This window comes from Magallana gigas, chromosome 8 (genome assembly GCF_963853765.1).
Source record: "Magallana gigas chromosome 8, xbMagGiga1.1, whole genome shotgun sequence".
NCBI lineage: Eukaryota > Metazoa > Mollusca > Bivalvia > Ostreida > Ostreidae > Magallana > Magallana gigas.
The window spans coordinates 18,444,709-18,457,347 of record NC_088860.1 but is presented as its reverse complement, the minus strand read 5'-3'; the positions used below and the strand labels follow the sequence as shown (position 1 = coordinate 18,457,347).

Here is a 12,639-nt window from a genome sequence, read left to right as displayed (position 1 = left end):
ATGAAGATGTTAAAAAAGCTTATGAAAGTTGATGAGATCTATTCATGTAGGTAGTTGCAGCATAACCAAATCTGGAGCTACTGTGTTATTAACTTCAGGAAAATGGCGAGATACCGCAAAGAGAGCCGGAAAAGAAGCATCATGTATCCGTTATGATGAAGAAGGAGTGCGTCACAATAGAAAGATTAGGGAAACTGAATCATTTAAAGGCCAAAGAAGAACATCGAAATGTTTACCTATAAAAATTGCTGAATGCAAAATGCAGTTATGTGATAAGAAGTTCGTAGTTATGCAAGGAGATGTTACAACATTGGAAGTTGACGTTCTTGTGAATGGAGAATTAGATCATTGTGGAGGTTTAGCCTTGTCAATATCTAAAGCAGGTCAGAAGTACAAATATTTTCTACTTTTGTCGTTGTAATTGGCGTGTGTGACTTAATGATTTGAATGTATTTTGCATTTGCAATATGTAGATTCAAAAATTCATTAAAAAATCATACATTTATTTGTGTGATTGAAACAAAAATCTGTCAGTAGTTGATAAAGGTGCGGAAAATGAATAAGATATAAATATCTTTACAGGAGGAAAAATTATTCAAGAGGATAGTAGGACATACTGTAAGTCCTATGGCACTGTTTCACATGGTGAAGCAGTGCCTGCTCAGCCAGGTGAACTCCCCTGTAAAATGCTGATCCATGCCGTGAGGCCAAGATGGCGTAATGGGCGTCACGACGAAGAACATTTGCTTAAAAAAGCTATATCTAGATGATTGGAATTGACAGACAAATATAATTATTCTTCCATAGCTATCCCTGCATTAAGTGCTGGATTTTATGGATATCCTGCGGCACAATTAGTGGAGGTTATTTTGCGTGCTATTGAATCATACAACAAGATTATATCTTCGTCAATAAAAGAAATATACTTTTGCGATGTCAATGATACTATTGTCAAGGAGTTTGTCAAAACTCTTAAGAGTAAATATGGACGGAAAGTCAAGGAATTTTGTGGCTATGAATATGGTTCGTTTTTTATTGATTTCATTGTCATCTTTATTCATCTCAACTTTATTGCAAATTAAATGATTTCTTTACAAAACTTTATTGAACTCAACCATTTCAGATTGTTTACATACATTGTATATAAGATGATAGTTCAAATTGAATATTATACATATTAAAGTTATAAAGAATGATTTATTTTTGTTATTCAATTCTCAGTTCAAAACACAAGCTCTGATTCAGAAGAAGAGAAGTCAAGAAAAAGCAGGCCTAGGTCGGATATTGACAACAGTGAGATTAAGGTTATCAGTGGCAATCTGGCAAAAATGAGGGTAATATTATGTTTATGAATATGTTTGGAAAATATCATTGCTGGGGTCACTCATTGTTTTACTTTAGGTAATACCTAAGCCTTTTGATACTTGACTTGGATGTTATGTTGTACCACTGGAATTCCATGAACAATTGGTTTTTTTGCGAGTAAACACACTGTCAGCTATGATGACAAATCACTAATAAGCAAATAAACTCTTCGCCTCTAATGATAATAACCCCTCAACAACATTGATCTTGACCTTGATCTTTTGTGACGAATGATAAGTAATGTTCAAAAATTTTGGCAGAAAGAATTATGATAGAATGATAAAGAGACATCCCAAAAGCAGTATATTGTATACCCCAATCATCAAGATCTGCATTAGAAATGTCACTTAAAGCTTAAGCATTAATGTATTGTACTCTAACAAGTTGTTTCAATAACAGGTTGATGTGATTGTGAACTCCACGAACAAATCATTAAACCTCACTCTTTGTGCTACGTCTAAGAGTCTTCTAAGGGTCGGGGGTGAATTCCTGCAAAAAGAATGTAGAATGAAGTACAAACATGGCGTTCAACCAGGAGAAGTACAGTGTAGTCATGACCAAGGGAGGTAATCTCCATTGTAGGCAAATGTATCATGGAGCCATTAAGAAGTGGGATCACAACAAAGGAGATGCACTCAGTGTGAGTATAAAAGCATGGGTAGTGGGTGTAGGTGAGTGAAAATATGTTCAAAGCAATGGTTTACATATATGTTTAAATATTTATGAAACGAACTTAAGCACAGAATCTAGAATTATATGGTAACACTTAAATCAAGGCACTGTTAAATGTACAACGCATTTTAAAAATTACGCACTTTGAAAATAATTCGAAGTGCGTTAAATTTGTGATCGAGTCATCGCACTTTCAAAAAATAAAAGAAACAGTATGCAAGATGCAGTCAAAGTTGTAAAGACCGTTTAAAAGATAGATAATAGTTTTAAGCCATCATGTATTGAATAGCAATTTTGCACTGAAAAGGCTTTTTGATAAAATCATTTAGTTTACGAGGGTTGTTCGGAAATTATTGAAACAACAGAGATATTTTTCTTTCTTAGTTACGGATATCAGTGAAAATTGGCATAAACATTGAACAAACCGCAACAAAAAATTTGACAAAGAAATAGTCTAAGCATATTTACCAAGCCATAAAAATCTGACTACGCCTGCATATCGAATATTGACGTCAATGCGGCACAGAGAATATGTATCAGCTTGATTAGAATCTCAGAAAAAGACAATTTCAGTCTAAGAAACTTCTGAAACTTTATGGAGTCAATAGCTTCAAATTATCAGGCTCTTTGACTGATAGTTTAACTAGAATGGAAACACATTGACCTAATAACCAGTATTTATAATACATCAACTGATGTCAGCGGTAGTAAAATGTGTACGCAATGACTATAACGAAGTTTTACAGTTATTTGACTTTCGGATAGCAATAACTAAAGTTTTGTTAAAAAAAATGTTTGGAGAGAAGATGTAAATGGTTCCTCCCTAAAATGAATACATTAAATGAGAAATAAATAATATTTCATGTTTTCTGTTTATTCATTAGGTAGTTAAAGGATAAGCGTAACGGGACGCGGTAAAATAACGTTGCGATTCGTTTGAGGTTGCGCCGGGTCACTGGGCATAAGCAAGTTTGTCAACTTTCTAGGAATGATCAAATTATGATATACATGTAGACTTGAAAATATTAACACTTGTACATTTTATCCTGGTGTACTTTTTGGAGAATTTTCGAGGGTTTAAAGGGTACCTGCAGCCCAGCCGATGTGAAACTTATGTCATAGGATTTATTTACCAGAATTTAATGCAAAAAACTGCATCGAAATCGATGAAAAAATAATGGAGTTACGCCGCTTAAGTGGCTTTTTTACCTGCTTTGAGAAGTCTAATCAAGAGGAAATAGAATTAGGCGATAACGAGGCTTCAGCGAAAGTAACGTCACGAGGTCAACATAAGGGGAATTTTCTTACAAAGATATACAAAATAATTTTGATTTTAAAGCCAAAATGATTGATATAGGTCTGATGTTTTGACGTATCTAGTTATTTTAAGTATCGTAAATTTAGAAATTTGTATCTGTTATTATTTTGTTAAAGTCGTATTTCTTTTTAAAGGATTTTAAAGTTTGCTATTCTCGTCGCCTTTTTGCTGATGAATACGACATCTTAAACCGCTTGCATGGGCAGACTTATGTTCATTATTATTTTTTTAAATTACATAATATCTCTTCACACACGAATGATCCGAGACAATGACACAGGTACATGTAAACAGGTAAACTAACGAAACTACTGCTACAGACACGTGTGTATCTGGGGTATATATACACATGGTACACGAGTCCGGTGAACAATTAAAAAGGGGGTTTCACACCTCTAGACTGGTAAATTGATTTGTATATAATTAGCCACTCAATTGTTATCAAACAAAACAGAAAAATAGACTGTGTAAAATCAAGCATTCGTAAGCTAATACATATGTATAGTCCGTCAACCAGTGGTTAAAGAATCATGAACGAGAAAGGGAACCGTTTGGTTTCGTCCCCCGGATGATTGGGTTTATTCAACCAGCATGTTACGCATCGATCGTAAACAAAGCAAACTTAAAAAATATTAGCGAACAAAATGTACACGTTTTTTTTTTAAATCTACCTGAACATAATGACCATAGCGGTCTCTACGCCAGGGGTGAACTTTAACATTAGGCGAAATAACGCAATTCCTATTTTTTGTCGCTTGTTTTGTTAACATTTCATACATATCTTTTAAAATTATTTGACACAATTGACCGTGAAATTTACTGAAATGTCTATTATTATACACATACTTAGCATCTTAGCATTGTTAAAAAGCGTACCCAAAAATTGATATAAAATCGGACCAAACAGCTTTAATGATAAAAAATGTTGATTCCCAGTCATAACGCACTATGATGTTTATTTCTTCAAAATGTTGTATTGGTCCAAAATATAACAAACTTTAAAAAATCATTTTAAGGTAAAATTGATAGGCTGTACCCGTTGAATTTTTTAGATCATCAAGCAAGTTTTCGAATTAGGTAATTTGAATATGACCTCCTCTAGACCCTAAAATCTGGGGGAAAAATAGTTAAAAAAATGAATTCGACCGTATCAGAATGGCTGTGAAACTTTTTTTGGACACCAAAGATCATTTGTCATACAAGTATACATTTTCAAACATCCTTCAAGTTAAAATTTGATATCATTTTATATTTGGTAAGATCTGTACGAAAAAATTGAAACACCTTACCGTAGTCATACGGTCTTTGCGTGAAATATCAGATATACATTACACATAAAGTCACGCTTTTCATTTGATTGTGAAAGAAAATATCCATCACATTTCTCATTTTATTCCACAATATAGAATATAGTTAGTCAATAGATATGTTATATTTCATGAAAAAGTAATAACCAAAAAGAAGTTAGGATACAACGCATGGTATTTCCTTTAAAATCAATGAAATCAAATAAAATAAAATACTTTTTCTCTCTATAAAATAATATGATGTCAATATATTGAGTTTTAAGTGCACTACAAAAAGGCTTGAGCTTTTGTCTTCATTTGTAGAATATGTATTTCTTTGTAAACAAAATAATCAAATCAAAAATATTATTTTCTTTTAAAAAACCAAATATGATTTCACATTTCAAATGGACATTGGAATGACCATAGACTGATAATAAATGTTTGCACTGCATCCACAGTTGTTTACTCTTATTACAGTTAATACAAATATTCAACTGACTCAGACCCAATGGATCATTAATTACATTTGTACTTGTTAGTTATTCTACTACTAAATAAATACATGTTTATTCCTAAAATTCGATGAAATATTTTATATTCCAGCCTTAGCAACTTACTGTCTTTTGTGCATTTAAAAAGTGCATTATATATTGTTTCAAACAGAATGAATCGTCAAAGATAATAAGTAGAGTATTCCATTTTTCTTCGTGTTTGACGCTATTATTACAGCTCCTGAAAAATACTTTTTACACCAACTTTCTGACCTCTCCTGAATGAAAGATATAAATAGTTTAACCCAAGTCCAGGGCTTGCAAGCCAACTTGCTACAGCCTTTGAAATTTTCTTTTCTAAAATCACCGATGCAAAGCTGGCTTTCAATTTCGTCAAATGAAAGGGAATTATATTCGACATTTCTGCAATGACTGTACAGTTTTTCTTCAAACAGATATAAACTTTTCGAAGGCATTATGTGTATCAAAGTCCTTTCCAAGAAATGCATTAACCAGAGTTGACTGTTTGTAACTTGGAATTGCAGTTTTGGAGAAAACTTTTCTTCCTTAATTTTAAGTGTCTGTATGCGTCCACAGATTAATTGTAGAAAATTAGCAAAAATTCCAAACTCTTCCAGTAATAAGGACAAAATTGGAACATAATACGATCCAATACAGTGTCCTATTAGACGGGGCAGCTCTTTGATTTAAGAAAATCTAAAAAAAAAAAACAAAAAAAAAAAAAACTAAGCAAGGCCTGATGGATGCGAACACTGTCTTTTTCTTTTCCATAACGATTCATTTGATTCTTTTGAAAACAGAAAGACAGCCTTGTGATATCAGTTGCTTTTTGGCTTATTGGCTGACGCGGATCAATGTGAACATTAAAGGAATCCTTGCCATTATATGCAGAAAACTCTGTAATATTAGAGAACCATGACAATCCTGTTGCTTTAATGTCGAAAACAACATGCAACTGACGGAATTCAATGTCTGGAGACGTTAAAGCACTTAGATTGATTTGATACGTCTAAATTCCTTTTGAAGAGTAACGTATAAATTCTCTTAAAAATTTACTGACGAAATATATAAAATTTGTAAACATCAACTAGTATAGATGAGTTATTTTAAACCTATACAAAATATAGATTTTCATGACTATATTCTGGTTTTGGATATGCGAAATTGTCATCGTCACAATAGCGAAATAATTCCCATACATTATAATATAAAATTATAATCTTGAGAAAAAAATTGGTTTTGATTAATTATAAATTAATTACATCCTTTTGCTATTTGTCGATCCATTGTTTTTTATAGTCTTGATGAGAGAATATCAACCTAAAACTTTGTCATCGCTCCATATCCTCTAATCAGGTTTATACACCAAGTATTGACCTTATCAAAAGTCTATTATTGCATCATATAGTAAAATACTATATTGTATATCATATATATATGTAATAAAATACAGTATAATATATACTTGTTTCTTATCATATCGCAGGTTCTACATGTATGGTATCGCGGTATTTCTGTTTACGTATAGTAGCACGCGCTGAAAATGACATTTGACGTCGGGATATTTTTAGACATAATAAACAAAGGCACACTAAACATCACTGAGGTATATAATAGAGGAATCTCACAATAACATTAGTTTCTGGAAATATTTCCGTATTAATAGATTTTTCGACTATATGATTTAACTACCGCGATATCATAGGACCGGCTCATAATATTGTATTATATGATATATGATACATTTGGTATTTTACGATATTGTACCTTACAGTACTGTATTGTTCATTTGTACAATATCATATCACTCGTGATTTTGAACACTACTATGGTCTGATATTGTATCATACCATGATCTCTCAACTTGAACTCTGTTATCTTTGATTACCTATGTTTTAGAAATTAAATTTAGATGTTCAGTTTTCATGAGCGTACCTTTAACAACAGGCGTCTTCATTTTTGAGTTATTCTTAAGTATTGTCTTGTATGCCACAGCTTTTCGTTGTCCATTACTATTCCCTTTATCTGTGGTACTTTTCCTGGTGATAGCTTTTGCATCTTCATTGACATCAAAATTGTAAATACGGGGTGTTATTCTAAACGAAAATAAATGAAATAACCTGCTGACTGTAAAACATAGATAGAGAGAGAGAGAGAGAGAGAGAGAGAGAGAGAGAGAGAGAGAGAGAGTTAGAGTTTGAACAATATAGTTTGAAGTCCTTAAAAGAGTGCAAAATTACTGTTACAATGCTTTTGTAATGACGGTTAGACGTCCTCAGATTTGCATACCTATTTTTAAGTGCTTTACTCGCAATACATGTAATATTGAAGTGTTTTTTTGCTTGAGTTGAGCTCATGCATATTAACTCTGATGCCCTTTTTTGCAACCTTTTAGTGGTTTCAGTCAACTCATTTCTTAAAGCTTCATTGTGAAGTTGTTTAACTTGAAGAGGGGTAACAACTTTATTAACAAAGATAAATATATGTATTAAATATTCATTGGTGTGACATACCACTGTCATTGTTTCTTTAGAATTTTAAGATATTTTTTAAAAAAACATTTATTATTCTCTAAACTAATTTTGATTTCTTTGTCTTTTGTAATATTTGTTTTATTTGTTTTAATATTTGTAATATCTGTTTTACATATTTAGATCTCTGTATTTCTAAGTAATATTTCAATTATGATCAGATTCTGAATACATACCATATGGTTATTTTGGTGTTTGTGTCAAAAGCACCTTTGCTGATCCTTAATCCAGTTGACACCTGGTTCGTATGGCAACAGAAGTCATTATTGCAGATAATGCTGTCGAGTCCATATCTTGTCTCATTCAGTATGTCAGTGAGGTGTAAAGGCGACCGGTATTTACAACAATATAGTTGATGTTTAACTTTCACAATACCCCTTTCATCATATTATTTAACATCTTCTGAATCATGGTTTTCGACATCCAAATTCAAAGAAACGTCAGGCACATCAACAGGCGACAGACCCACTTGACAGTCGGCATTTTTGGCATAGAAGTAGTCATGGGCGTTCTGTATTTAACTTACGCCCTTTTCTTGTTCATTTGTTTTAATCTAGATGACCGCCAAGATTTTATACGACTTGCAAGCTTGTCTTATATTTGCAATATTTGTATTGACTCCCAATCGTCTGCCACGTCGGTCATTTTGTTTCGATAGACAATAACGTAAACGGAGATAATTATCTGACGGCGTTCATAAATTTTTTTGAAGTGCGTTGCTACAGTGCACATCTCCATGTTATCCCAAATATTTTAAAATTTGAATAACAGTTACTCATGCATTCAGAGAGGTGTTTTTATATTCATTCAGATATTGTAGATCGGGTGTTTTCTTTTATCAATCATATTATTTTTGCTCCTGTCACATACACTTTATATCACATGAATCATGTCCAGTATATTTTGCTACTTAAAAGTTTAGAGATTACAGAACAAAGACCTACACATACAAAAATGTTAAAAAATTTACTCTATTTTTGCAATATCTGATAAGATCCCTAAAGACAATATATTAACAGTAATGACTAAATCATTTTTGTAAACAGGTATCAACTACTTGTCGACTTCTGGGATCTTATTTGAATTTACCTGTAATTCAGATGTTATTTTTTAAAAACATTATAGAGGTTCACTGAATTTGTTGAGAATTGTCTGAGAATGGCGGACAAAAATCGGATGAGGTCCATGGCATTCCCTGCTCTAGGGACAGGAAGACTGGGTTATCCCCCTGATCTTGCTGCAAAGACAATGCTCAAATGTTGTAGAGATTTCCTACATCAGAAAAGATCAACTTCATTTAAAGAGATTATCTTTGTTGTTTATCATGAGGATAAAGAAACGTTTGAAGTAAGTCATTTTTTTTTTAAATTTTGTATTTCATTAAAATATTCTAATAACAAATTTCAATAAAAAATTGATTTATAGGTATGAATGTAATTCATTAAGTTTGTGATATGTTTTGAGACTTTAAACAGAATGATAATCACATAACTGTAAATGTGAATCCATGATAGGTTTGTTTGCTTTAATTGTTATTCTAGATTTTTAATTGCACTTTAAGAGTACTAATATCATTAGCTATAATTCTTAAGTGTAATCTCATTCTGACTCTTGTAGGCATTTCAATCTGTAATGAAATCAGAGTGTGTAAGTAGAAGAACAGTGGCATCAAGTTTCAGTCACCCACAGAGGCAGAGTACAGGTCGGATCCCCACACGGAGGGATTAAGGCTACTAAAGGGCGCAATTTTTTTTCTCTATTAGGTCGTTTAAACTACAAATTGTTTATATTAGTCTTACTATTGAAGTGCTATCGTTCACTTTGAAATAAATATAGGTCCAAAACCTACTTTTCATGCTAGTGACCTTTAAATATTGAGAGATCCGTCGAAAAATGATTTCCCTTACTAAGATTTTCCTTAATGTGAAATTATCACAAATTATGAAATGAGTTGGAGTGTGTATATATAAATATATTACACAAAAAGCATGTTTATAAATATTGATGTAGAAATTACATGTATTCCTGCAATTAAAACGTTGATATGGATATAGAAGTTTGGTTAACGTTATTACTGCACATTTGTCGATGTATATTATCTGGTTAGTTTAATTTTTTTCATATTTTTACTTCTTCATGTATCTATCAATATTAAAAAGGAAAATGTCTACGAATCTAATTATGTGACTTGTCAATACAATGGTTCAATCTATAATTCAAAATATTTTTTAATAAACTTAATAAAATACATACTAGTATTTTTCATTGAAAGTTTTTGAAACAAGTATATTCTAATCATTAGATATATGGACAAACTGTGATGTGCAGTGAAAGCTGATTTCTTCAACTCTGTGACAAATAAGTTATTATTCTCAATTAACTATTATTATTATTTTAAAACAATTGAAAGTACTCTTTTTCTCAATTCTATGTTTGAAAACCAAACAAAAACTTAGGTCTTCTTTTAATGAATGGGCTGGAAATAATGCTGAAATATTGTTTGAAGTTGTTTGAGTAGTCATCAATAATATGATATTGCTTGATTTCACCGGATTAAAGTATTTGTTCGTATATTAAGTCTCTGTATGGTATGTATGGTTCACCATAACGAACCTATGATTATGTATATTGACATGCTGTCGCTTTCGTCGCAACATGGCGGAAAAGTTGTAAATGATAGGGTTTAGAGTTAATGGGAACAATGAGGCTCACCAAATCATAAACCACAGACGTTAATCAATACCCATAAATGCCGGGAAACCTAATTAAGGACCAACAATACATCCGAAGAAGCTAGTCTACTGCATATAAAACACAAGACACTTATCGAGATAATTGAAGGTAGAATTTTGTTGTTTTTGTTTTTGATGACATTTAAATTATACAGGTCTTCGCGTAATTTTTATTGGTTATGGATGGTAAAGTTCCCCCTTGCTTAAAATCGTTAATAAACTTAAATATGTTTTATAGATATGTTTTATAAGAAAATTTGCTACAACAAATGTAATTATAGAATAGTAACAGTTGGGTTTGCGGAAAAAGGACAACGGTTATGAGATACATATCCCAGGACTAGAAAAATGACCATCAAAGTAATCATTTTCAAACAATGACGTCAAAGTTAGAAGAAAATTAAAGAAACAGCACCAACATGTATTGCCAAACATGTGTTTTTTTTAATTCTGAGAAATGGAAATGGATAATGGAAATTCTGTCGACCATTACACAAAGTACAATGAAGGCTGAAGCTTCGCTGGAGACAGTAGCCAACGTTTCAGAAATAAGAGACGAGAAAGATCAAAACGATCTTTTTTTGTCTTTTCAGCAAATGTTATTACAGAAAGATCACAAATCTTCAAGCGTGTTGTCTGATAGCAATAGGTCAAGATATACCAGTTTTAATGGAACAGAGAATGCCTTTTCATGTATAAAATGTAACCTGTTATTCCGAAGTTTTACATATAAAATATAAGAAAGATCAACAAGATCATTTTTGTCAATGCAACAAATGTTATTATCAGAAAGAGACTATAGGATGCACTGTAATTGTGCTTATTTACTACCATGCGAATGAAAGATTAATAAAAGGTTTTAGTAAAAAAAAAAGCTTAAAAATGATAGCTTGTTTTTTTTTCTTTACGACAGATCAGCATATATCTGCTCTGTTAGACTTCCGACGCATGCACTGTCCATCAACAGCTATCTTTTGTGAAGTCACGGCTCTTTAATGAAGAACAAAATGTAAAAATCGTAGTGGAAAACAATCAACTTTTGAATATCAGGTTTGAATCAGAGTTGACACACAAACTCATCAATACTGGACATCACTTATATACTAAGGTTACCTTAGATAATGAAATTTTAAAATACATACGAATTTGTTTTTTTTAAGAAATCAAAATAATTTTAAATATATTTTTTTAAATTTACATTATTTGATACTTAAAAGATAATTGTTCTACGTACATGTATTCCACATTTCACCTAAAGCATGAAATAGTCATGCATAAACTATCAGTTTATCAAAGACATGTGCTCTAAAACTTTGGTCAAGAGATACTTAAAAATACTTTCTTTTCATACTGCAAATTAGTTGGGCACAAGCAATTTTTATTTGATATGCTCCAGGAGAGATAAACAAATAACAAGGAAAGTTAGCCAAGAGCAGACGCAGATTATAATTGGCACTGGCCCCTTTTTAACAGGAAGAACAGCTGTACTAATGTGTATGTCACAGACAAATGGGGATATCTTTAACATCAGCATCGCATTGTTGTATATTTAAGTTCCTCATAACCCGTTTATGTTTACAGTACAAGGAAGCAACAGGGGACAAGTTCTTGCTTGTTATGTGGTGTCTTTTCCCGCAGGTGGCGCCTGGTTTTAAGGCAAAAATAATTGGAAAATATCGTACTGCTGTTGTACTGCCTTTGATCAAAAAAGAAATAAAGAAATATTGCTTTGTTGATTTAGGAAAAATGTACCAGCTAGTTCTAGCTGTTTCTGTTTGACTCTCTAGCGTAAATGTTGTGTACAGAAATGATAAAGTCTGAGTTCTTTAAAACTAGTCCTTCCATTCACAAATACGTTCTACGTCTTTTTTAACTTTACTTTTGTTCAGATTGTTTTCGATTTGAAAAATTGATTTCTTAACATCACTTTTACCAAATACTACTCTGTTCTGAGATTCATAAACAGGTATATGTTAACAATAATTGTGTTGGGTTTTGCTTTTTAAAAAATCTTTTTGTTTTGGATTTCAAAACCTTGACAATGAATATACTGTAAACGTACTACATTTGGCTGTGTATTCAATTTGGCGCTTTTGGAGGAATGCGGCTTCCGCTAAATGTATGCACATATTTATAACAAAAGTCACATTTAAGAACTTCCGAAAATAATACTGCCAAATGATGCATTATATTTCACTCGACACCTGCATTTGCCTCAAC

General features: G+C 32.0%; 2 long non-coding RNA genes across 3 annotated transcripts; both read left to right on the top strand.

Moving 5' to 3' along the window:
• The first annotated feature begins 3 nt into the window (after positions 1–3).
• Positions 4–1,336, top strand: LOC136270746 (uncharacterized). Its single transcript, XR_010708599.1, has 3 exons — positions 4–383; positions 583–1,023; positions 1,222–1,336. It is a non-coding gene; the product is annotated as an uncharacterized lncRNA (long non-coding RNA).
• Positions 1,337–1,944: 608 nt separating this feature from the next.
• LOC136270745 (uncharacterized) lies at positions 1,945–11,466 on the top strand. 2 transcript variants are annotated; one of them, XR_010708598.1, is made up of 4 exons: positions 1,945–2,036; positions 8,813–9,034; positions 9,305–10,528; positions 10,701–11,466. It is a non-coding gene; the product is annotated as an uncharacterized lncRNA (long non-coding RNA). The 2 variants fall into 2 exon arrangements; XR_010708597.1 differs by having other exon boundaries at positions 1,954–2,036; positions 9,305–11,466.
• The last annotated feature ends 1,173 nt before the right edge of the window (positions 11,467–12,639 follow it).